Source organism: Mesocricetus auratus, unplaced genomic scaffold (genome assembly GCF_017639785.1).
Source record: "Mesocricetus auratus isolate SY011 unplaced genomic scaffold, BCM_Maur_2.0 Super-Scaffold_100691, whole genome shotgun sequence".
Classification (NCBI taxonomy): Eukaryota; Metazoa; Chordata; class Mammalia; order Rodentia; family Cricetidae; genus Mesocricetus; species Mesocricetus auratus.
Genome location: NW_024429267.1, coordinates 49,695,445 through 49,723,029, shown reverse-complemented (window position 1 = coordinate 49,723,029; position 27,585 = coordinate 49,695,445). Strand labels below are relative to the sequence as shown.

Below are 27,585 nucleotides of genomic sequence, written 5' to 3'. Positions count from 1 at the left end.
AAGAGAAAAGATACCAATGGCTCTCTATGAATGATTTTCAGGGTGGTATTTCCTAGCTAGCCCTTTATGGTTTTAGCTTGTTTGTTTGTTGTTGTTTCTGTTTGCTTAAAGAAACCACCAATTAACAATGTTAATGTTACTCAGCAATAAATGTGGAATGGGGAGGAACTAATGAAAATAGGTACTGTCCATACTAAGCTAGTATGGGTACCCTGGGCTGTGTGAGTGGAACATCTTCCTAGTTAGAGAGCGTCTTCTTCAGTGTTTTTTTTTTTTTTTCACTACAATGGATTTATGGTCCCTAGGCAAACCTTCCCACAGGCCTGGCTCCTCATACTTCATCTTTTAGAAAATGATGGTGTTGCCCATGTCTTGCTAAGCATCAACACCTTGGAGAGCCACAGTAGACTGAAGGAGCAGCTTAGAACAGCCTGAGAAGACTTTGTAAAAAACAGAGGGGCTGTGGGTGACAAGAAGCCAGAATCAGGGGGTGACTAGCATCAAGGGGTGACTAGCAGCAGGTGGTTTAGCGGGTGATTTGCAAATTCATGCTTTGCACTGTTCCAGTCAACCAGGAGGAGGGACTGAACACTGAACATGGGGTTCAGTTAGGTGAAGAATTATTATGGCGTGGTGACAATGGAAGCGAGTGTTTTGCCCAGAAGTGAGTCACTTGTGATGCTGTGCACATGTAAGAAGTGTGCGTTCTGCACTTCTGGCAAAATTACTTTTATAGAGTAACTATATTCTATGCAGAGAGGAAAATATCAGATATGGTGAGGAGCACATGACTAATCCAGGCAGGAAAATGTCAGACAAAATATGAAGAGTATGATGGAGAAAACTCTGATAATGTAATATGAAGTAAAATTCACAAATTTAAAAAATTTAGGAAATGGCAATTATATTCAAAAACATCCAAGTTTATATGTCAAAGGAAATAAGGGCACTCTGATAGAATTAAAACTTAAATTATCAAAAGAAAAGCTGTGACTATTTTGAGAAATATCCCAGTGTGAATTTCAAAACAATTCATGACAAAGGAAAGTTGTTTTTGTTACTGTTTATCAATATCTTCCAAACTGAAATATTTCCATCTTGGAGAGAAGTTCCTTAAGACTCAAGAAAATCCACTTGAAATATTCTGTCCTAGGTCTCTAGATACAGACAATAGGTAATGCACAAGAACGAAGTCCCTGAAACTTACAAGATCTATAAGTCTCCCACCTTCCTCCTTAGGGTTATGAAAGTAGCATGCATGCTGGGCAGAGAAGAGACAATCTGACCAGTCAGTTAGTCAGCCTGGAAGTTCTGCCAGCAGCTTCAGGTTTCCATGAGTTGTCACCCATGCTGGGGAGGGGTCAGGGGTGCTGAGATATCACCCATGCTGGGGATGGGGGGTCAGTGATGCAGCTGCCTTGGAGTCACCTATGCTCCTCTAAGTAGCCTTTTACCATGTTCTCTAAGTAACTCCTATAAGCTCACTGATTCTCCAAGTTAGTCTTGAGTGCCCTACATGGAATGAATAGACAATAGTTGGTATCTCCCCAAGAAAAGCAACACTGCAGCTTAATCCTGATTCAAAACCTGACAACTATTATGATAATAAAATAATAAAGCCAGCATTCAACCAAATATTACCAATTTCTAAGAGTAATTTTTAATTTTCAAGAACACATCAATATACTTGACTACATTAACAACAGGAAGAATAACTTATATGATCAAACACGAAATTCATTAAGCACTCGTAAGTAAAAATCTCTTTGCAGCTAAGAGTGGGGAAATGACGTCCTTCACTTGATAAAAAGGGTCAGGTGAGTAACCTACAGCTGATGTGAAACTTCATGGTCAGGATGGGACACACTCTTCTGATATTTAGACCAAGGCAGAAATCCTCTTCCAGCAGTATTGTAGAGGACCTAACCGGCTTAATAAGTCATGAAAAGTAAAGAAAACCACAGGACCTGTAGAGGAAGAAATAATATTGCTGTTATTTGCATGTTGCTTACCTGTAAAACCACAAAATCTAAAGAAGCCATTTGGAACCCAATACATCACATTCAAAGATGAAAATCTTTTAAAATGTATTTTAAATAATTTTTATTTGAAAGGTTTTCATAATACATTTTGATCAAATTCTTTCCTCCCCTTCAAATTCTCCCAGATATGCCTCACCTCCCACTACCTACACGTCTCCCATTTTAAGTCCAGTAAAACTTTGAATTTTAGTTAAGTAATATTAGAAAAAAGGAAAAGCAACATGAAAATTCCATATATAAAATACAAAAATACTTTAATGAGGTAAGAAGAGTAAGGCAAATACTGAAAATTCTATCAAATGCCACAAAACAGTTCTTAAAATAGTCAAATTAATGCTCTTTGTCAGGGCCAATAACATAAGTAAGAAATCAAATTGCTCAGTAAATTGACAGCAGTCTCAAACACGATTTCAATGGTGGGGTTTACAGTGGTAAGATGATTGTGTAATACATATAAAACTCAAAGGATTTTGAACAGCAAAAAGGTATACTTGAAAGAGAAGGGGGAAGTAGGGAACTCATACTTCAAGAATCAGCTGCTTTTGTTTCTTAACAAAACAAAGAATAATTCCATAGTGATCCCCTTTCTTAAGCCAACATAAAAACCCAAAACCAAGCAACAATAACAAAAACCTGACAGGGCAGTATTTTCACTGAGGAAATGGTCTTTTTATCAAACAGTACTGAGATGTTTGGATGTCTGGTTGACCATTAGTTAAAATGAACCTCAATGTCTGTATCTTCAGAAGCACCGCATCTAGGATAAATTCTGAAATTGCAAATGAAAATTTGAGTGGTGTATTTCTGTTCTAAATCAACACCAAAGCTATTGGTATGACAAGAATTTCTCAGTGTCGACACATTGAGAAAACTAAAAAAAAAAAATTGAATAAATTTTCATTAAACACCACAACGTTTTTAGGTGGGTCCATTGGTAGCACAGAGAAGATGAAAACCCACACTACAAATTGAGAGAAAATATTCATATGTCTGACAAATAAACTTTACCAAAATAGAGGTCCTCAAATATTTGTCTTTAGGACCCTTTTACACTCTAAAATTGATTGAAGACAGGAGGCTCTGTTCAGTGGAGGAGCACTTGCTTAGCATGTGCAAGACCCTAAGTGATCCACATGGGGCAGGGTGGGGGTTCGGGGGATGAGGGCAAGTAGAGAGAGGCAGAGAGACAGACAGACAGACACAGACAGAGAGAGACAGAAAGAGAGATACAGAAGCAGAGAGAGAAAAACAGAGACACAGAGAAGGAGAGCTACAGAGAGAGGGACAGAAAGATATTTTCTTCATGTAAGTTACTGATTTTAATATGTAATGAAGTTAAACATGAAAATAATACTTACAAATGTTTAAGCAGTTTAGAAAAAATTCATATTATAGTAATGTTATGTTTCCAAACCAGGTTTTTTTAACTAAGAATTGGGCAGTTATGTCTTTTAAAAAATGTTCCAATTTCAATTTCTAGCTTCAAAAAGATCATTCCTTTTGCATATTTGCATCTACAATTCATCCATTGTGGCATGTTTGTGATGCAGATAGTGGAAAATTAGCTCTCTGCATGTCTTAGTAATCCGAGTTGTTTTAAGAAAGTGCTGCAATTATGAGGCTGGGGGGTTAAGATCAGGGCAGAGACCTGGTGTCTGATGAAGCAAGTCTTTTACGTTGAATCCCTACGGTAAAGGGACAAAAGACCACTCTCAGTATCTTTTTTACAGGAGGCTAATTCCTAGTCAGAGGGTTCCATTTCCCTGATCTGATAATTCCCCCAGAGTTCGTCTACCTCTTCATATCATCACCATGGGAATTAGAATTTCAACATGTGTGTTTGAAGGGATACAAATGTTATGTCCATTGCACAAAAATACATAGCTACAAAGGGGGTTTGAGGGGATGTTCATAACCTTTTAGGTAACAGTGAATATATGCTGATGCTACAACAAACCTTGAGAGGTTTTCTTTTCTTAAATGTTAGTTGATACCAGAGCCTTAAATTATATCCATAAATATAATATTAAATAGGTCATGCATGGTCTTTCAGCATAAGACACACATACACACACACACACACAGACTCACACGCATGTATAATCATTATACAAGGAAATACTAAACAGAAGATCCAAGCAATATCAACATACAACAAAAGCGATGTGAGTAAATGGGGCAGTTCATTGTGAGAAAAATGTGATGGATCCAGGTTCATTGGAACACCTTCTACGCAGCAAAAAGAGACAAGGGAAAGTTGGTGGGCTCCACATCACTTTCTCAAAAATTGGCAGACAAGAAAAACAATACGGTGCAAAGATACTGAACAAGCAGATTTCATGTTATGGTGAAAGTAATGGGAAATATGGCAGAAACTGAAAGAGTGGAAGGGAAAGAGAAGTCTCTAAGGCTAACACCATAGACTGTAAAATCCTACCAACATACTTACAATATTAAATGCATGAGGTGTTATCTGCTGTGCTGCAATAGAAATGTCATGAGTTACAAAAGGTCAGAAATCACAAAGGCGACTCTTCTAAAATTTACAGTCAATACCTAGATGTGAAAATAACCCCAGAAAGTCTAAAATATTGTCTTCAAGAATGCTAAATGTATTCAGAAATAAGCAGAGAAAAAGTAATAGGCAAATGGCATCAGTTTTAATGTAAATCATTTTCACGGGATAAGTAGGAATGTATTTCTAGGCTCCTGCAAAATAAGATTTATCTGCCCTTTTTCTATTTCTGAAACAACTATCCTAAGGAATTTAGAAATTGCACACAAAGCAACATGTGCCAACTCTCACAGTGGTCAATGACAGTCTTAAAGAAATAAGAGGGCACATTTTCGAGACAGAATCTTCATAAGTTTCCCAGAATAGCTTGGGACTTCTTATCATTCTCCCGCCTCAGCATTTCAAGTATAGAGATTACAGGTGGGTATAATACCTGACTACATGACAGGGAGATTTTATTTTTAAGATAGGATTTCAAGTTTCTTAGACAAATTTTAAATTCACTATGCAGTCAAGGATGACCTTGAACTTCTGATTCTGCAACCTCCACCTCTTGAGAGCTGAGATTACTGGCCTGCACCACCACAGGTTATATGTAATGCTGGGTATCAAACCCAAAGCTTCGTATATATGCTAGGCATGCACTCTACTGATTGAGTTACCTCTCCATCCCTACAGGGGGTTTTTAATTGATCACATTGAGCAGTCTATTGAAACAATTCAGTTTATAACTGAGTCCGTTTAAGTTCTTGGAATGATGTCTTGCCTTCACCTCTTCATTTCTGGCATTTGCCTTCAGTGGGAACACATCCATTATCCAGAAAGAAGCATCCACTGTTCCTTGGTGCCCATGTCCTTGTATTACTCCTTGGATTGGTTTTCAGGCTCTTGTGGGCTTTTTAGCATTATCTCAACTGTCTAAATATCTGTTCTCTTAGACATTATTTTGTTAGATGAGACACCTGAAATTACAGTCATTGGGAATCATGAGGTTGGGTATTCTGGGACAGACCTCCAATCTGGTAGAGTTCTATTGAAGTGCCAATCAAAATTCCAGGCAGCAGGGGAAGGAGGCTTCCCTGGGGCATCCTGATTCTGAAATGTAAATTATGGTTTGCCTTGACTTAGCCTGCAATCTCTAAGATGTCCTCCTCCTTTGGTTCAAAGAAAATGCTCTCAGTGCAGCTGGGGATGTGTTTTCTAATTAAGGGACAAATCTGCATGTGCTGAAAGTTGGACTACTAGGTTTGTAGAGCTAAACTTGGTGGGTCTGCGCATTTTGTTGCTACTTCTTGAGAGACTGGCACCTGGCTGCAATGGGGTGGACCTAGAACAAGGTCAGCCTTCACTGTGTGTCCATGTCTCCGAGTCTCATGATGCAGTGTATTTGAATATATCTCACATAATAAACAGACATTGTATGAATTAAAAAGAAACAAGAACCTACTTTGTATATGGAGTTGTCACTATTTCCCTCTGAGAAATTCCCCAAATAAGGAAGCAATTTTTAAAAAGAGAAATCAAGGTTAGTTGTACTCACTCATCCCTCATCCCTTGTACATAGACACTGATTTCTCCTTATGTACCTTTTGTTTCTTTTCCAATGGCAGAGGGCATATTTCAATGCTACCATTACCCAAGACATGCCAGATCCATGGTAATATTAATTGCACTAGTCGTAATAGTGCATTTATCTCTGTAATTGTAATTTCCAATAAAGGATATTACAAAGAATGAAAATTTGTATTTTGAGATATTCAATGAAGTGAAGCAGTGGTTCAAAGTTCAAAACAAGACACTGAAATGGAATCAGTTAAAATAATCTTTAGCAGTTTTCTATTGAACTGATAATATGACTTTACTGGATAATGATCTATTTATGATATGAATATTGCACTTTGTGGCATAATGGTATAAGATGCTATGTACATTTCATAAGCAAATCTGTGATGTACTGAAATAAATTTCCTAGTCACATCACAACCAAATAAATGTATTTCTGAGACATATCAGAACCTTCACTTTGCACTGTGTCTCTACTTTTCCAGCAGCTCTCTTGTGTGATAGTTTTTCTGGGGAGAACTGAATATATGTCTACTCACTCGGGGGAGAACTAAGGACAGACCAAAGAACACTACCCATGCCAACTTGGTGAACCAGTGACTTCAGTGAAGTTTCTTATAGGAGTGTAGATGAGGTGCTACTTAGATGGAGAGTCAAAGATGGTTGAATCATTGAAAGCCCATCCCAGAGTGAGTGACAATTCATGAAAGCTGGACCCCTGAGGCTCGTTGAATGACTTAATGCAGCTTGATCAGTTGGATGCTCTCCTCAGTAGCCTGTTCTGCTTATATGGCCTTGGGGAGAGAGAGGTTCTTAGGTTTCTACAGCTGTGATGAAACACCTTGAACAAAAGCAATTTGTGGAGGAAAGGGTTTATTTCAGCTTACAGTTCAATATCACAGTGCATCAGTGAGGGAAGCCAGGGTAGGAACCTGGAGGCAGGAGCTGATGCAGAGGCCACAGAGAAATGATGCTTACTGGCTTGTTCCTCGTGGTTTGTTAAACTTGCTTTCTTATCCTCAGGACCAGCAACCCAAGGACAGAACCCCCCTTATGGTGGGTTTGTCTGCATCAATCATTAATTAAGAAGTTGCCCCCACAGATTTGCCTATAGGCTGTTCTTATGGAATCATTTTCTCATATAACTCTAGCTTATGTCAAGTTAGCAAAAGAGATGAACCAGCTCAAGTCTAAAATTTCTAGACTTTCTAAGACTTGTGAGTTGTTTATTTTCAGAGTCTTACTGGAATCCCTTCATGATAATGCACAACAACCTGCTGCTTTCCTTTTCTGAGATGATACCCTACTATAATGTCACTCAAATCAGGCCTCTTAGAACCCATTAAGGATTTCTGTCTCTTGCAGAGAAAACATCAATTCCTGTTAAGGAGCCCACATTTCTTCTTCCTTCCCTGTTCTCTGTTCTCTTCTTTCTCTCTACTCCATCTCTTCACTAGTCTTTGAACTCCAGAGGGTAAAGATCACTGTCCAGACACATTGGGTTTCCACTCTGCTTTTAAAAACTTGGGTTAGAAAAGCTTTTTTTCTTTTTCAATTCCCTCTGTTGTGTTTGTTCCTTATGGATACCCACACAGTCTACACCTTCAATAAAGATACCTCCTCCTTGAGGGTTTTGATCATTCTATTTAAAATAAAAAATAACTTCATGAAATTTATCAAAACACTGACAATCTGCATGCTATATTGTAGCAATTAATTTACTTATAATCTGTTTCTACCACAATAATATAATTTCTATGTTGTAAGATATTGGACCCTATTCTGTTCCCTGGCTTTTCAGCACCAAGGAGAGTGGGCACACATAGATTCACTATAGACAACTAAGTGAATCAGGTCTGTGTGTATTTAAGTCTGGGGTTTCAGCAGTATCAGGTTTCTAAAGTTAGGCATTTAGAAATCTCGCAATCTCTATCAGGGACAATCTTGATGGGCTTTTGTTTGTTTGCTTGTTTGTTTATTGAGGTTATTGTTGTTTTTCTATTTGAATATCAAACAGTGGTGATGATTTAAAGCCAACTGTTGTTGATGGTGTTCTGAACTGAAGGAAGAATTGTAACTTTAAAAACATGCTCATTTTAAAATGTGCTAAGTAGATCTCTTACAGACATTTTTTCCTTCAAAAATGTTTAGAAACTTTGGATTTAACATTGTAGAGGAGCAAATTTCCCATTCCTTTAGATCTCTTTCCATGTAAATTCTCAAGAGAAAATCAATATTTGACAGATGAAAATGTTGTGACGAAAGCTCACATTTTTAGGTGGCACTTTTGTTCACATTCAAGGAGGAAACCCGGAGCCTTCACAAACAAACAGAAATTCTGTGTCTCTGCCCCACCACTTCAACCAGGCCTTCTCACTATACTATGCTCTGTCCAGGTACCTGGTTTTTCTCCAGTAGAGTTTGCCCTTGCAATAAGTTGCTGTTCACTGTGTTCACCTGCCACCTATGCTCAAATCATATCAAATACCAATAATCCCAGAACAATGTGAACTGGGAATGAAGGTATACTCATATAACCCCAGACAGCCCTCAGGAGGCAGAGGTGAGAGGATCAGAAGTCTAAGACCATCCTCAGCTACAGAGTGAACTCAAGGTTAGTCAGGGTGAGACACATGAAACCATGCCTCAAAAAAAAACCCAAGAAAACACATACACAAAAACTTCCTCAGATTCTTTTTCTCATAATAATCCAAGCCAAGCCAGGACATATGGAGCCCTTCCAACTGCTAGCTGCTCCCTGTGCACCACTCACTCTCCTCCAGGAAATGATTGTCCCCATTTGCAATGTTCAAGTTGCACGGCTGACATCCACACAAAACTGGAAAAATTCTGCATCAGTCTCACTTGCAAAGGCTACCAGCATATACTTCTGAGATATTGTGGTGTGTGTGTGTGTGTGTGTGTGTGTGTGTGTGTGTGTGTGTGAATACACACATATGTGTTTAGAATTGGGACTGGGAATGGGCTTAATATGTAAATCACTGAGTTCAAATAATCAGCATTCCTGTAAAACATAGACCTGGAAACTCACCTACATAACATCCATTTTACAGAGACAGAGACAAGTCCATCTTGAGAGCTTCTTGGCCAGTTGGCCTAGACTAAATGAAGAACTCCAAGCATTAGAGACTTTATTAAATAAAGCAAGGGAGAGATACTTGAAGTCTGTCCATATCCCTGGCATGCCCATTTATGCCGTTATGTGATACTATTCTAGGTAGATTTGAACAAATGTTGAATAACCACACATAGGGAATTGATGATAGATCAAAGTATGAATAGTACTAAAGGCAAATGTGGTGAACCATTGAGTTTTATTGGGGTTTCTTACAGGAATATGGAGGAGAGGTTCTTGAGAGGGCACTGCACAGTTTGCAGGCAGCTCCTCAGGTTGACAAGTGTCCTTTCCTGATGGCTCAACTGGCTGGATTCTCTTCCAGGCACCTGGGCTGGTGTCTGCTTTTTTCTAGGTAGCTGAGCCTGTCTGAGGGGCTGGCTTTTTTGAGAATGACTCTCAGCAGTCTTTAATGCTTGTATATTCTTGGGAAGAGAGAAAGCTGGCATATCTGCTCTAATTCAGGTACATCCTGAGTCTGTATTTGAGTTGTTTGCCTCTTAATGAACTTCTCTGTAAGATGGAATGTTTGACCTCCTTCTAGAACATTCTGTTGTTTTACCTCCTCATAAACACCCAGACCTAAATACCATGTTGCTTCACTTTCCTTTTGCATCTCATGTCTTCATATGGAAGGTTTGCAACTTGGAAGAAACCAATAATTCAACCATTCCGGCCCTTACACCTGTGCCTTCTTCAATGTGCTTCAGAGTCAGGGACAAAGATGGCTAACGGAGGTCCTTAGAGCTCTAGTGGGGTATTGAAACATTATGTCTTTTTTATCTTATTCCTCTCTTCCTGGAGTATGGTTGTATATCAGTGAGGTGAACCTCAGTTGTATTTCATTTGCTATAGAAAGCTACTGGGAAAAAGTCAGAGAAGAAGAAACGGAAGAACATCTAAGTGAACTCTACCATCAGTAAGAACCTACAGGCACAGATACAAAAGCTATACAATAGCTTTACTGAAAGAATAGCTATTGGCTTTTCACTGGTGCCAAGAATATCCCTGGTCACAGGTCTGTCTAAGCTCCCAGGACCAGTTGTGAATTTACCCGTTGTGCACCATGCCCTAGTCTAATCTAATCTAATCAGAAAGCTTATTTTATTCACAAGCACTTGTGCCATATTACACTTGCTACACTAACTGGCACATCTCACTTCCATCATGAACATGAAGAATCCATAGCTGAACAGGACTTCTGCTCATAATTATCCCCAGCAACCTCAGTAGAATTTCATGGGACTACATCCATTCTGGATAGCAACTGGCATCAATGGAAATGTCCTTTATTCTTCTGGGGTGTCTCTAGAGCCTTCCTGGGATTTCAAAGCTTTATAGTTTAAGCGAGCACCTGTTTAGTCTTGTAGGACCCACTGCTTTACTGGTAGCCTTTGCAAGTGAGACTGATGCAGAATTTTTCCAGTTTTGTGTGGATGTCAGCGTGCAACTTGAACATTGCAAATGGGGACAATCACCCTGGAGGAGGGTGAGTGGTGCACAGGGAGCAGCTAGCAGTTGGAAGGGCTCCATATGTCCTGACTTGGCTCACACTCACCAGAACATATTCCTTGCCTTTAATGAAGGCCTGACTCTGCATCTCCCAGTGAGGTTACTCTTGTCGGATTTGTAGGAACCGGTTCCTTTGCAGGAAGGGGCAATGGTTTGGTTAAAAACAAGTCTGAGGAGATCGAGGAGCAGAGAGTCTAGGGCATGCTTGGGAAGTTCTCGGGTCTTCGTAGGTATGATTGCTTCTAGACGGCTGTTATTTTTTCCATGACACCATAGTTCCCACAGACCTCTGTCTCTGAGAGAAATAAAATCAACTAGAGCTGGGTCCTTATCCATTCCCAGGGGAAGGGACTGGCTTTGGATGCTGGATAGTGCAGGGCATACAACTCTCTCTCTCCCTCCCTTGGGGTAGCAATCAAAGAGTTATCAACTCATCTTGAGATCCTCCTCTGGGACTCAAAAAGAAAGAAACAACAACAAAAAATCTAAGTCTGGCACCTAGGTTCTTTCCTGAGTGGGTTGTCATGGCAACAGGATATAGCAACTGTTTTCAGTATTCTGGGGACTTGGCAATTCTCACGAGTTTCTCTGCCTCAGCTTCTATGTATGCGCAGACATATGGACACCAGAACTAGTGCCAGCATGGAGGAGCAGAATGGAAATTCATGCCAGGATCCTTCTGGGGTGCCCAGAACCTCAGTTGACCTCCCAAAGTTTAGCTCACTCTGCACTGGTGCTCTGAGCAGGACCCATCTGGTTCCTGGACCGGTGGTCCTTAACAACTCTGGCTGTAAAGTGAAGGACTGTAGTGCAAGGAGCTGAAAGGTTAAAGCCAGCTGCGGAGGGTCTAGATCTCAGTTGGTCAAAGTTTCCTTCCAGAGTGCCACAGTTTGTCTTGGTTGTTCTGTTCTAATAAAAGGAAAATTGCCTCCATGGGGAGTATTGTTGATACCACGATTGACTAATGATCCGTGGCTTCATTACAACTCAAAGAAAAACATGTAACTTACTATATACACATTTAAGAAGCTGTGTGTGTATGTGTGTGCACGTGCATGTGCATGTGTGTTCTGAGCATGTGTGTCTATATATGAGTATATGTGAACATTTGTCTGTGTGTATGTGCCTGACAAGGCTCCAGATTGAGTACAAGTTCTGTTCCTCCAGGGCTTCAGACAAGAGTATGATGCTTATGAGGAAATGTTCATGTCGCACACACTGTTATGCCCTTAGTGCTTTGTGTAATTCATGACAAATGATAGAAGGTTAACCCACATTAGAGGAACGTGAATGAAAATGTGAATGAGTCAGAGTGGGCTGTGGAGGTTTTTGTAGAGTGTTGTTATTTTCATTCAAAAGTGTCTCTTGATAAAAACACGGGTGTGCATGCTAGCACACACACACGTTCAACTTTTCATGAGAATGCAACAAGTAACCCTAAGATGTAGTGGATCCAAATTTTAGGATTTTTTAAAATATTATTATAGAGTGCCACAGAGTGCCAATGTACACAAGGGGAGTTCAGAGGACAACCTTCAAGAACAATATAATGAAGTCAGTCCCTCACAGCAAACAAGAGCCCTTCCCTGCTGACATATCTCACAGGCTCAAGAGCTCTTTCTTATTTAATTTTATATGTATAGGATCTGTTGATCATGAATACAGAAAGGAGACAATGGAGATGGCTCTTTTGCACTCTAACAGAGCCCTGGCTGAGCACATTCAGCCATCTTGGGGTGACTCCCAAGCAGCTGGCATCTCAAAGATCTATGGCTTAGGTACACTTTTCCAAGTTTCCCTCTTTGCCCCCAAGTTGATGTTTTAGGATCTTTTTCCTTACTCATCCATTCTACTGCACTTTCTGGTAAAATACTGCATTATCTGTGAAGCATTTGATGCCAGACTCTTCTCTGATCTAAGATATCTTAGTTTCTGACCTAAGATATCTTTCCCTGACTATACCTCCTGAGACTTCCCACCTTTCGTTGCATGTTTTAGGATTTTACATAGTCTTCCATTTGAGTCTTCTTTCCCATATAAAGTACTTGTAACCATCAGGAGATCCAGTCATTTTGCCCTGGTACTCACTCTGTGATCAACATGTTTAATGTGATGGATTCAAGATCTGGTCTTAGTCTGCACCCCAAATTTTAGCCAGGGTTGGGTCGTCAGGTGCTCTCAGCCATTTCAACAAGCTGTTCTGCAAAGTAAGAGATTCCATTTAGATCACTAGAGGAAATAAATGTATGGTAGAAAGATATTTCTCAAAGTTAAAATCTATCTGCCCTAGAATTCAGAAGAAAGTCATGGGTCCCTGGATCCATACACTTGTTTACATCTATGCTTAAATCTGGGATCTGGGAACCTAACTCATATCTTCTGGAAGACAGTAAGTACACTGAACTCCTGAGTCATCTCTCAGCCCCAAGAAATACCTTCATTAATGCCTAACTTCTCAATCAGTCAATCCTCAGCATGTGCACTTGTACATGCATGCACACACACACAAACACAAAATGTAATTATGGATTTTCCCCCCTTTTTTGATTTCCTCAGTATCTTTAGGACTGATATGAGGGGAAGCACCTCCTTCCCATGCAAACTTTCCATCTCATCAGGAATGTAAAGCTCCCCAAATACGTTTTTATAATTAAACACATTTTCTGAAGTGAACTGCAGAAGGACAAAATATTCATTTTTCAAATAAAGTCCCCAGTCATGCAGTGCCCTGGTGATATAACTGTGGGATGTATCAACTGAAATGACGCATCTGGGGGAATTTCATGCAGGAACATTAGGGTTACAGTTGTAATTATAATCATAATCCTAGTTATTATTTAAATAATTATTTGAGATTTCCTAGTAACATATTTGATAATTGACAATTATATGCATACATATATATGTGTATATATATGCATATTTGAAAATTCATATAGATCATTAGTTTTCTTCAGGAAAATAGACAAATAATCCTTAGTACTTATGGAAAATTTTAGAGTATAGCCCTATAAAATAAAACAAAGTAAATAAAAATAAAATAAGGAACCCAGTCATGCATTTCAGTCTCTTGAAAGAAATACAAAAACATTTCCTATAGCTTTCCCCCTTATATTCTAAATTTCTGGTCTCACCACATCATACAGACTCCCATTCCTTTCTCTTTCTCTCCCTCCCATGCACGTGTGTGTGTGTGTGTGTGTGTGTGTGTGTGTTTACTTCTTTGTGAATCTCCCATTTAACTCCTGGTCTTAAGTCCAACATTTTATTTATGTTTTGGCTTATTTTGCCTTGCATAAGGTTTACTCTGAATTAGCATCCATAAGGTGAATCAAGCTTGGAAAGCCAGTCTAGTAAATGAAACATGCTCTCTGGTTGACTTGAAAAGGGACAACAGGTTTCTCTGGCCCATACATTTGAACTCACTTAGTGCTCTCAGCATGTGTGAGATATTGTGACACTATTCTTTGGGTAAGGGCAGCAAGCCCAAACTTGTGCTGGACTGACTTATAGCTCAAAGAGGAATAACTTATCATGCAAACTTCTGATGTTGATACCCATTCTTTGCTCTCTAAGTAGATCTACACCTTCCAGTAAAGGATTTTTTTGACAAACACAAAATTCCAAACCTTCAGAAGTGTTAAGAGAAGCTTTCCTTGAGAGGAGCCTTCTTGCCCGCCTGGTTACAGATCCGCATCAGTCCCAAATAAACACACAGGAGGCTATATTAATCATGAAGCTGTTGGCCTTGCTTGTTTCTTACTAGCTAGCTCTGACTTAAGTAATTACCCCATAATTGTTAATCTAAGTATGTTTCTTACCGGAGAATAGTTCCAGGCTTCCTACCCCCATGGCGTTACATGTTGACTCTCTTGTGTTTCTCCTTCCCAGAATCCTCCTGGACTCCTAGCCCCACCTATCTAGATTCCTATAGGCTCAACAGTACTTTATTGACAAATAACAGGCAAATAACAGGACTTCCCCAACACAGAAGAACTTAACTCTTGATTTGGCACAGCTTTGGACAAGGGAGACTCTGTGCTTAGGGAAACCTGTCTGAAGACTGAGTTTACTGTTGCATGGTCAGTTATAGCTCCACTCCTACAGAGTCCTTTACCCAAGGCTACTACTAGCTTATGTTTGAGACCTTATAATTTGCACATAAGCAGTTTCACATCTTACGGTGTTGCCCTTAGTCATTGTAGAGCCAAAGGTAAAGTAAATTCAGCCATGTTCACTCTGCCTTGATTAAACATTTTGATATTTGACTAATTATAAGATTTTCTTAGATATATATTTTGAAGTACTGCATTAAAACCTTGTTTGTCTTCATGACTACAATCTTGGCGCTCTGTTAGATTTTCGTAGACAATCCAAATGCTTCCCTCACTCTATGCTTCTCCCATCTAGCCCTCGTTATCCTTTCCATTTGCCAGAATCCTAGTTTTCAAAGAACAGGTGTCAGTCCTGTCATTGGGTCTTTCAAGATCCTGGTGAGAGAAGAGCCGACTCCCTTCCTGTGACACTGAGAACATCAAGGAAGGATGGAGGACCGTGCACCCCAGAGATGAAGTTGTGAAGGTCTGATGAGGGTTTACTGTCTGCAGGGTTCTCTCTGTGTCTGCATGCTTCTTTGTTTGAAGATTTGGTTTGCGTGTCTGTCCTTTACTTTGCATGCTGCATACAATCTCAGTCAGGGCCGAGGGGAGGACATGGAGACTTCCATCTTAGAAGCTTTCCCGCTCCTGTGACAAAATAGCTTTGGCAGAAACAACTTAATGTAGAAAGGGCTTATTTTTGGCTCATGAACCCTGAAGAAAGCCTCCCATCATGGTGGGGAAGACATGGCAGCAGGATCAAGAAGCTAGCGGGTCACACTGCATCCATATTCAGTTAGTAGAGGGGGAAGCGGAAGTGAGGCTTTGGTAGAAGGCCTCAAGTCCACCCCTGTAGTTGTTTTGCCTTGTTTTCTACTGTTTGGGAACCCACCATCCAGCTCCCAAATAAATATGTGGACACCTATTCTTACTTATGAATGCCTGGCCTTAGCTTGGTTTGTTTTAAGGCAGATTTTCCATCTTAAATTATCCCATTTCTCTTTAATTATGTTTTGCCTCTGGGCTTTTACCTTTCTCAGGTCTATATATATTTCTCTTCTCTTACTGCATAGCTGGCTGTGTGACTGGGTGGCTGGCCCCTGGTGTCCTCCTTTCCTTCTCCTTTTCTCCTTCCTCACTCTTCTGTCTTTATTAAAGATTTCTCCTCCTATTTATTCTTTCTACATGCCAGTTCCACTTACCCCTTTCTAGCTATTGACCATTGAGCTCTTTATCAGACCAATCAGGCGTTTTAGGCAGGCAAAGTAACACAGCTTCACAGAGTTAAGCAAATGCAACACAAGCAGGGCAGTGGTGGCACACACCTTCAATCCCAACACTGGGGCGGGAGAGGCAGGCAGATCTCTGTAAGTTTGACACCAGCCTGGTCTACAAGAGCTAGTTCCAGGACAGACTCCAAAGCTACACAAAGAAGCCCTGTCTGGAAAAGAAAAATCCCACAACACGTCTTTGCATCATTAAGCAAATACTCCGCAGCATAAAGAAATGTAACATCTGAAGCTAACATTCCACAACACACCCCAGACACCCAGGGACCCAAGTCCTCTAACACAACTCCACCTCCTAAAATTTGTTCAACCTGGAACAGTGCCACCACCTGAAACCTGAGTGTTTGAATGTGCAAGCCTATGCACAGATCCCACATTCAGAGCCCAACAGGCCTGCACTCAGCCATCGCGCTGCTGTACCCTGCTTTCTGTAGAAATGGAAGATACAGGGCAACAGGCCAAGCTCAGCAGCTCCATTAAATCTGTGCCCGCTGAGTGTCAGCTATCTGTTTCACTACACGCTCACTGATTTTAATAATGGTGTATTGTGTGCTTCATAAAATGTGAGAGAAATTCATTTCTAATATTCTTACTCAACAACAAAAGAGGTGACAGCTATGCTCAGTGTCTTTGCTGGTTCTCTCTACAGTGTATACACAGATAAAAATATCACATGAACCTATAAATAGACAGTCATTACTTGTCCCTTGAAGTTTTTTTTTATATTTTTAAGACACTGAAGGCTAGCAATGTAATTGTATACTCCATAAGGCCCTGGCTTCTATTTATAGCTCCCTACCTCACATACCGAATTCCTCAGCTTACTGGGAGCCCCACACAGCAGAACCCTTTCTCCAATGTTCAAGCATATCAGCTCAAAACTATGAACAGCACATAAAGAGGACCGGGAGTCACAGCACAGGGTAACTCCTGGGGTTCCAGGCCCAGTATAGCTCAGCTGGAGTCAGACAAAGATGGTCTACAGCTAGGTTCACAGAAGGTCACTGCATCGGCTACCTGCTTAACAAAAAAAAGTAAATCCTTGCCTTTGCACTGATAACAGACCTCATTTTGACAGCAGCTTTAAAATGAGAAAGCAGAATTGACTCAGTAAAGGAAGGAAATGAGCAATATGACTGGCAAGAATAATTTAGTTCGGCACTTTGCAAAATAGAATTGACATAGGAAATTAACAATAATTGTTTTCGCTTGCTTACAAGGAACCCAAGCTCCTCGTAGTTCTTTTGTTATTTTCTGTGTCTGCAGCACTCTTACAGGAGCCACTGTTTTTACATGAGAAGATCATGAGATTTGGAAGACTAGACACGCTACCTACCATGAAGCCCGCCTTTAGCCAGTGTGATACATGCCTCTCAAGTTATTAAGGAAAGTCCCTTCGGGGACATTCAGGCAAGTCCCATTAGCAAAGACGTTCATGTCAGGGATCTGTGTGTGCTGTATGTACATTTTTGAAGGGCTACATTTAGAAGTTTGAAATTATTCTACACAGAGATCATGTGTGAAGAAAGGGGAACCAGATCACAGGAAACCCCATCAGTGTCTTGAACAGATTGAGCTGAACAGAGGCTCACTGAGAGAATCTGAAATGTGTGATGTGTAAGGTTCTCAACTAGGAACTACTTGGGTAAGAGGCATCACGACTTAGTGTGCTGTGTCACCACAGCACATATCTCATTCTGTCCCTTTATTGTCACTTGGCCATGCATACTGTGGCCAGAAGGAGGGCTGCAGGGCCGAGAGTGGAGGAGCAGGTGATGACTCAGAAGGCCGCACAGAGCCCATGCTGCTTAGCGGCCCCGACTTCCCTGAGAAGGAGGAGGGAAGACTGAAGGAAGCCCACCGGATCTGTCGCTATGTAAATCCCATCTCTAAGGAAAGGGTTGGCACAACAGGATCTGGTGGCAGATGCGGCATTTCGTTTCAACCAGAGTGCAAGTGACGAGCGAATAAGGGATGCGTGGGAGTGTGAGCGTGGGCAGAGTTGTGTGGATGTGTGCATGTGCCCTGATACGTGTGCGCTGCCCACGGAGCAGAGCAGAGTTTGAAAGGGTAAACCTGACGAGAGATTTGTGCACACAGTTGGGTTTTTCAGTGGCGAGGCAGGAGAGCTGCATGCTGTAAGCAAGTGCCCCGCCCATGTGCATCCTTCCACATATACGCGACATAAAAAGTGAACTGCCTTATGCCTCCCCTGGGGGAAGAAAGTGCGGTGGCTTTGCTTCCTAAGCAGGTGTCAGATCTGTGGTAACACCTCAAATCAGAGCCTGGTCTTTCATGAGACAATGTCTCCTAAAAGCCTGATGGCTTATTCTAGGGGAAAAAAAGAAAATGAAGAGATGGAGTTTATTTGAAGTTAAAGTTCAGAGGAGAGGGGAATCAGCATACCCACACTGAAATGCAGTACTTCATTCATGTTAAATTCTATTGTATTTAGTTTGTATGAACAAAGATCATCAAGTAGGATTAAGAGTTGGTGAGACAGCCCAGTGGTTAAAGGTACCTACCCCCAAGCTTAATAGCCAAGAGTTCAATCCTTGGAACCCACATGGTTGAAGGAATGAAGTCACTCCCACAAGCTGTCCTCTGATCTCCAATGTATGCAGTGACATCTTCACACACACAAAAATAAATAAATTACGTGGTTAAGAAAAAGTTAGAAGTAGTTTCAAAATGGATGGCTAGAGATTTTTAAAATCATGTTAAATACAGCAGAACTAGGTCAAGTTGAGGCAGATCCTGTGTGCAAGCAGAGTTCCTTTGGGTCAGAGGCCATAGCATCCACTCACAGTACAGCAGCAAAAGCAACAAGAAAATTAAATCTTTGTTCTGAGTAAGAATTGCTTGCAAGTAAGTGGAAGTTTTGGTCTTTAAGTCGAGTTGCTGACAGGAAACAGATTGACTGAGTGAGTAATTTAGGCTTTGGAACCTGACAAAATCCCAGAAGACTGCACCCGGAACAAATTTTCCCAGGGGTGAGGGTGGATAATGGAGTTGAACAATTGTGATACGTACTGACATGGGACAAGAATGAATAACCAGAGATCCCTGAAGTCTGGACTGTATGGAACTTGTTGTAACCTATCCTGATGCTAAGATTTCCCAAACAGCAGATGCAATGGCCAAGAGAACTATTCAGAGAGATTGGTTAGACCCAGGGTGGTGTGGCTTTGAGTCTTCAACTTGAGATTCCTGCTTCTCTCACTATGCATGAACCAGGAGAATGTCAAATGACTAAACAATCCTTTCAATTTGGCACCAGGCGAAAGCAGAGAGTCATGGCACATGCTTTTCAGATATACACACACTGCATCATTTTTACATGTATCTATATTGTCAAAGGGAGAAATGTTTGAAAATGGAGGACCCATGCTAACTTTTTCTGAGTATATCAGAATTTGAAGACTGGTGTGTTCATGAATAGGTGAGGAGTCTGTTCTGCCAACCACCAGGCTATGGTGCCTGGGTCTGGTGAATCTAAGAATGCTCGAGTCAAAAAAAGAAAACTATATAACCCCAGGTTACCTCCCACAGAGCCGTCCAAGCCTTCCAAATCTTTTAGAAAAATTTACCTGGAGTAACTGGGAACACTTACCCATCAGCTTCTGAATCCAAATCCTAAGCGTGTTTTATGAATTTTCCACATAAATCCACATACCGCATTTCCCACATAAACTAAGACATCTCGGTCTACAGCTTGCTCTATTGTACAAAGGATAGATTCCGAGAAAGAAAAGACAAAGAATGCATTTATGGCCACTGTTTCCAAGGTAATACAGAATTCAAACCCAAGACACCCCAGTGTTAGTGCTACTTAATCAACAGAAGACCCTCCTTGCCCACTGGGTCAGACATTTTGAAACACAATATGGCATAATAAAGATAAAATGTGAAGCATAACAAAGTGACCAAATAAAAGACTTCCTCTTCATGTGCCTGGGGTTTGCTAGCCTCTCAAGCCTTTCTCCAGACCGTGGGCAGAGGAGAGGAGAGTTAAGAAGAGGTTGGCATGGGCTCTAATTCACCTGCTGTCTCTCCTGAAACCTCAGATCCAAAAGACCTTTTTCTGTGACCTGGGTGAACCCAGCTCGCACTCCATGGAGAAAGTGCTTTCCTGGCTTGTACCTAAATTAGACATGGGAGGCTAAAGGGCACTTTCCACCTGTTCAGCTACTAGTTCTGTGAATGTATGGGATGCAGGGGCCGGAGAGATGGCTCAGTGGTTAAAAGCATGTGCTTCTCTTGCAGGGGAGCCAAGTTCAGTTCCCAGCACCCACATGGTAGCTCACAGCCATCTGTGACTCCAGTTCCAGTGCTGTCTTCTGGGCCACTTACATGTATGCAGGCAAATACTCATCCACATAAAATAACAAATCTTTAAAAATGTATGTGATGTATACATACACACACATATATACATATATATTACATTTATGTATATATATATATTACATTTTTATTCAACCTTAGGAAAAAATAAAGTCTTGTCATTTTTAGGAAAATGAGTGGAATTGGAGATCATCAAGTTAAATGAAATAAGTCAGACTCAAAGGGAAAAGTATCATGTTTTTCTTATATCATACACACAAAGAGTCAATATTTAAATAAAGCAAGGGAGAGGGAATGAGACTGTAATGGGGAGAAAAAGCATTATTGTTTCTCTCCTGGTAACCTAGGTTTTATTTTATTTTAAATATGAAGAACCGAGGAGAGGAAAGCATGGAACTCACCCAAGTAGTCTTGTTTCCAAAAGAAAACACTAGGGGAACAACAAGAGAAGAAGATGCTGACCAGTTGGGAGGGTGAAAATGGGGTACAGATTTATATAAAAAAAGTGCAATGATGTACAAGTACAAAAACATCCTAAGGAAACATTATTGTATATTAACTAAAAATAGTAATAACACACAAAAAAACCCCAAAGAAACCAAAACCAAACCAAACCAAATGAAACCAAACAAACAAACAATATAATCTAGGCATAGAGAGATAGCTCAGGGGGAAAAACCCTGGGTAACCTAGGATTGAGACCCTGAGTTTGTGTCCCCAGCACCCATGGACCAGCAGGGCACAGTGGTGCAAGTCCCCAACCCCAGAACTGCATAGCTGGGGACCTGGGGGTACCTGGTGCTTGCTGTCAGGCAGTCTGCCAAGCAGTGGGATTGTGTGCCCAACTCCTTTTCTGTATGCTGGGGTTTGGCCCAGCTTGCACTTGAACAGGTCTTACGAAACTGTCATGACCATTGTGAGTGCACGTGTGCAACTGCCGTGCTGTCTCCAGAATACGAGGCTTCCACAGCTGTTGATGGCTGCTAGGGTACTGTCCTCATAACACAACCAAACTCCAGTGGAGACCACACATCAAAGAATACTTAAGCAGTACAAATTGGTCTTGAAAGATTTTTTAAATCCCCCCCAAATCTCACAGAATTTGGTGAGTAGGCATGGGGGTGACTAAGGAAATAGCTTGGGGGGAATGGATGATTATGGTTAGGAAACGTTGTACAAAGTTTTCAAAAAAAGTAATGAAAAATTAAAATAAAATGGAGGGTGATTGAGGTAGGCACTAGAGGTAGAACTCTGGTCTCTCACTTGAAAGTACTGGAGAATACATGCTCTTTCTCTCTCTCTCTCTCTGTCTCTCTCTCTCCCTCTTTCTCTTTCTCTCTCTCTCTTTCTTTCTGTGTGTGTGAGAGAGAGAGTGAGAGAGAAAGAGAGAAAAAAACACTCATAGACTTCTGTTACAACCCCCATTATGAGTATGTCAGACTAGCACATTCTGCATCTTGAAGTACTGCCTTCTTATTACATGCACCAGGCACACGTGTCATGTGTCGTGTCCCTACCCCTCAGCCACTGCTTCACTGGGCTCAGGCAGTTCATATGTATGTGTGCCTCCACCTTACCAGGCTGTGATTTTTCTGGAAGAAGTTCAGCATAAGATGAAACATTGGAGGATGCAATGGGCTTGGGAAAATATCAGAATGATCTAGAAGCACTCACTGCATCTGTAAATTATTGTTATTGGTTTCAGCGGTTTATTTTTCCTTTAAGGGGAAGGACTGGACACAATAGTATTAGAAAGCTTACACTAATGGTCCTTAAAACTACCAGGATCAGTGGGGAGAAGAACCCTGAAAGAGGAACCAGGAAGAAGCCTGATTGGAATGTTGGCGAGTGTGGTGGGATGCCTCACAGATAAATTCTCTTCTGGCCCTCGCTCTGATGAAGCCATAAACGAAGCTCTTTAAAGTAAAGTTAATTGCAGTGGGAATTTCACATTATCGAATCAATTTTCCCCTAAATATTTCTTTTTGTAATTGGATCAGTATTATTTTATACGGTACTCAGTTCTGCTTAGGATGCCCCAGCTCAAGGTAGTTACTGAGGCTGCTGTTTTCAGGCCCCATATTGCTCTATTTTTTCCACTGCCTTGGTCTGTGGAAATCCTCAGCTTGGAGACTTTTGAGGACAGAATTTATTTTAGGACAGCACCTTTTTGCACAGAGCGAGAGCTGCTGACTTCCTGCTGAAGTACAACTTTGTCCACTTAAGATTTTTGATATGGATTAAGGAAAATTTGCTTGGCTCAAAGCTGTAAATTTCGGATCATATTTTTAAATGATTCAGATGGACCCCGAAATAATTTGTTTGCCCAAGAGCACCACTTTAAATATATGTACACATTACATAACGCTGCAGCAATGTCACTTATGGGCAGGAACACTCTCTCAGGAAATCTTGTTTTACATCTGTAGAAACTCTGGGATACTTAGCCGAATGTGGACCATTGTTTGCAAGGACATGATGGGTCAGTTGTTTTTTTCTCCGTCTCAATATTTAAACTATGGAAAAGTTGATATTCTGTATGAGCTAGTTAAGTACCATCATATGTGAGTGACTTATTCTTCAATATGTTGACTATAGGGCATCTATAAGTCCAAGGGGTTGCAAGTTTATCCAAGGTGAAGTTGATAAGAATGAAGCAACCCAAAGCTATTTATCTATGACAAACTGGAATCCCACCTCTTTAAGGAAACCTTCTGTACTAGGTCCTTCAGCATCAAGTACAGGACCTATTCAAGAGCAACTAGGTCTTCTCTAGATTTGATCAAGCACTCTTCCTAGAGCTTAACTATAAACTTTAAATCACTAATTAAAGACATTGGTTTCTAAAGCACATCTTTTAAGTTGAGTTCTAGTATGGTGTACATTGTAAGACACTATTATAGGGGACCAGAGAGATGGCTCAGTGGTTAAGAGCACCTGCTGCTCTCTCAGAGGACCTGAGTTCAGCTCCTAGTACTTACCAACATCACAACCCATGTAGCTCCAGTTCCATGGAATGTGAGCCTTCTTCTGGTGTCAGTAGGCCCTACTTGTATATACTACACATACAAACAAGCAGGTGCACACACACAAGCATACACATAAATAAAAAAATAGAAAGCATATTTTCTGAAGATTGAATTTTAATACAATAACTATTTTTTGCACAGAGGCACACTGAATATGTATACATCAAGTGGGTTGCCTCTTTTTCAAGATTATGCTGGGTTACTGAACTCCACCTTCTAAAATGCCTCTGGGGAGAGTGTGACATTCCAATGCTGATCACTGAAAAGAAACATGGCTAGCTCAGTGTCTGAGTTTTCAAATCCTAAGGTTGTTCACCAGCTTAATTCACTCTGCTCTTTATTCTTAATAATATTTATGCTACAAAAGAAGGATAAACAGTTCCTGGCAGTGGAAGCCCACCCGCCAGAGACCAAACTTCTGAGCACAATTTGAGAAGTTCATCCTGCTTAGGGAACAGAGGAAAGTGGTCTGTAGTAAGAAGAAGGTGTATCAGCTGTGACCCAGCCTCAAGAGGCTGAGGCATGAGGAGGACATGTTTGGAGTCAGTAGAGTATCATTAATGAGGTACCAGGAGTCCGACAAATTAGCAGCAGATGGACAGAGAGAGGAAAGAGGCTTGAGAGAGATAGCTGTGCTTCTCACTTCAATGTTTAAGATGGAAGTGGGTTCAAGATCTAACTCTAATGTGCAAACTGACTTAGTGAAGCTCATTCTATATGGAGAGATGCCTTGCTCAGCCTAGACACAGGGGTGGGGGTGGTGGAGAGGTGCCTTGGTCCTGCCTCAAGGAGATGATAGTACAGACTTAATAGATTTCCTAGGGGGCCCTTACACTCTCAGAGAAGCATATGGGAGGTGGGGGGAGATGGGGATGTGAGGAGTGAAGGAGAGAAGGAGGAGAGAAGGGAGAGGGAACTGGGGTTGGAATGTAAAAAATAAATTAATAAAAACCCAGAAATGCCAGAAAATTAACAAATAAATGAAAGATGGCTAACTTCTTGCTTCTCCCTCTTCAAAGATCCAAAGACTTGGTGTACTTTTTCTGGCATGAGGCACTTTCAAATCTCACACAATAGAGAACAGGGGAGTGTCCCTTTCTTTGTCTGGAATCTTCTGCAATATCTCAGACTGGCCAATTTCATACAAAAACCCCAATAGAGCAGACGCAAACACCAGCTGAGACCATTCCCCACTTGGAGAATCTGTTATCTCCATGTGCTTTGCTGTGTTCAGCAAAGTGCTTTGCCCAACTTTTATTATCTTAGCCAGCATAGAAAGAGTCCATTCTTGCTACCCTAGCTGACCTCGTCCTGACAACATCACTCGGGGGATACAGCTTTTTAAACCACAGGCCCTATAACTGAATGTGTGGTTCACACAATGTTTGGTGACAAACGTTTATGAGAACAAAAGGATCAAAAGGTAACTCAAAGTCAGATGTGTAATGAATATGAGGTGTTTCTGGCCACACTCACCCATGTCAAATGGCATTTCTTCATGGCAGACTTATTTCTGAACATGCAGTGTGCACCATTTGCATCACACATGCTAGCATGTCACACACCACTAGAGAACATGCCTTGGTTTGACTCGGTGCAGATTCGAGGCTGCTGTATCCAGTACATTGTAGTGCTTTACTGGAAACACATTGGTCTTGCCATACAGAACTTTAACCGCTTATCTATGAAAACAAAGACTTAGTGTTCTACTTCCTCTTCACACCATGCAAGACTGAGGTAAATGAATCCTTGGCTTGGATTCCGTTTGAATGTTTGGCTTCAGAATTACTATTTGAGTTGCACACAAAAGGTATTCACTGAAGTTTGGCTTGGGTTTGGGATGGCAATTCCATCTATTTCTGAGACAGACCTAAACACACTTTTGTCATTTTGTGCCAGTTGTTTTCCCAGCATTGATAATTAGAAAATCAAAATATTGACCTACTCTGAAAACTGCTGAAGATGTTCTGCATCCCACAGAAAAAAATATCCAGCCAAGATTTAACTCTTCATGTAGAAACAAATAAGATGTCCATACCATTACCATGAAATTTTGCTTCATTGTTAATAAATGCTAAACATGTAAGCATGACAAAGAATTGTCTTTGAAATACATTTATTTAGTGGACACAAACTCCCACCCTATCCTAGAAGATATTTGCAATAAGCACCTGCTGGGAAAGGAAAACCAGTTGGCCAGCTCCAAATGGACTCTATGTTTTGTTGATGGTGGTGGCTTGTGTGTTTTGCTTTAGTATTTTTTTCTCATAGATCATTTTTCAATTTCTATACGTCTGTTTTGATTTTCACTTTTCTTGTCTTTTTTTTTCAGTTCTTTTTTTGAGGAAGGATAAAGAAGTTGAGTGTGTAGGGAGGTGGGGAATATCTGGGAGGAGTTGGAAAAAGGGAAACAATATGATCAAAATATATCATCTAAAATGAATATTTTTAAAAATATTATTGATTTTTTTCTTATGATATATTTTATAAACCTATGTATGCCAGAGATCAAGTAAAAATTTCTGGAGCTACAAGGAGACTGGAATGGAAAAGGTTAAGCAGCCCATGTTTGGATTATCTGCATCCAGCAGGAGGGAAGAAGGGAAGACTTAGCTGTTCCCAAGGGCCCTGCCACCCCAAGTAAAATTCCACTCTGGGGATTTATATATAGACTGCGGGCCTGTTCTCCTGCACACGTTTCCCCATCTGGTCAGCTCTCTTTTGTAACCTTGCTCATCTGACATCAGCACATTTGCTCACACTCTTCCCTCCCAACGTTCCTTCCTAAGACAGCAACTTTTCTTTCCTGTTCGCTAACCCCCAAAGACCCAGAACTTCTGAAAATAACCCAGAGATGTCCCTGCTCATCTTTTATTGTGTTTAAAACAGTTTCCTTCCCTCTCACTTCCTTCACTTTCTCTTCCATCCTTCAAGCCTTTGCTACTTTCCTTAATTTTAGGATTCTTGACCTCTTGAAGCTGTGCTGCTGCTGACTCCATTACACATTTAAGGACATCAAAAGAAAGCAAAGTCAGGCAGCTCCCGTGGGAATTTAAAGTAAGGTCTGAGCTTTCCCTGCTGCACTTATTCATTCTAAGGCTGTCTTGTTTGTCTCTACTGTCCAAGGATATCATGCAAATGTTCTGCTATTGTTTTCCTCAAATATTATAAAAATCCATTTTCTCCTACCTTGAGACATTTTACCAGTTAGACAGCACAGTCAGCCATGCCAAACTTAATGATTTAAAATTATTTTCCACTGTTGGCACACAGGCCTGTGCTTTGTGTGTTTGGTTTCCCTAGACACCACTGAGCTGCCCTGTTGATCTGGCCAGGGTCGATGGCTCTGGGCTGAAATCCTGTGTGTGTCAGTGGTCAGTTTACAGAGGGGCTACAACCTGGCTTATCACAGATGGTCAGGCTTGGCTCGTGTACTCAATGGGCTTTAGCAGGACAGCTGGGCTTGCTCAGTACAAGTGGCCAAGGCAAGATATTCGGACTGAGAGGAAGGTCTGGGTCACTGAGGCACAACCTCAGAACTGCAGGGATGGTGTCCATTTGCATTTAAGTGGGAACTCAAGTCAGACAGCAGGAGGGAGGAGACAGGGACTCTACCTCATACTGGTAGAGGGGATATTAGCCACATTTGAGTGATCTACCTCAGGAACCAAAGGAGAGAATGAGACCCACATTTGTGTTAAGTTTGGGACCTGAACAGCGGCATCACATCATTCTTCATGGATTCCTAACACTGCATGCATCTCTTACTTTAGGCACCCTCATTTATAAATGCAAACTAGGTGTGACAATGGCCTGTATGACACAGGGCTGGCGAAAATACAGACAGTGAGTATCTCCCCATGCCATCATCAGGTCAGTGTTTTCATTAGCGCTTTAGAGCAGGTGTTCTCTCTCTCTCTCTCTCTCTCTCTCTCTCTCTCTCTCTCTCTCTCTCTATCTATCTTTCTCTCTCTCTCTGTGTCTTTCTCTTTCTCTCTTTCTGTCTCTCTCTGTGTCTCTGTCTCTCTGTCACGCCTTCTCTGTCTCACAAACTT

The 27,585-nt window shown here is 41.0% G+C and overlaps 1 long non-coding RNA gene across 2 annotated transcripts in view; it reads right to left on the bottom strand.

Moving 5' to 3' along the window:
• Positions 1–1,706: 1,706 nt before the first annotated feature.
• LOC121137673 overlaps positions 1,707–27,585 on the bottom strand; it is a 42,530-nt gene continuing 16,651 nt past the window's right edge. Inside the window, exons 3-7 of one of the 2 annotated variants that reach the window (XR_005874979.1) lie at positions 20,903–20,931; positions 19,768–19,874; positions 12,857–12,968; positions 4,492–4,523; positions 1,707–1,967 (exon numbers count right to left, since the gene is read on the bottom strand). This is a non-coding gene — a long non-coding RNA (uncharacterized LOC121137673). The remainder of the gene's footprint in view (positions 1,968–4,491; positions 4,524–12,856; positions 12,969–19,767; positions 19,875–20,902; positions 20,932–27,585) is intronic. The other variant, XR_005874980.1, reaches the window with a different exon arrangement.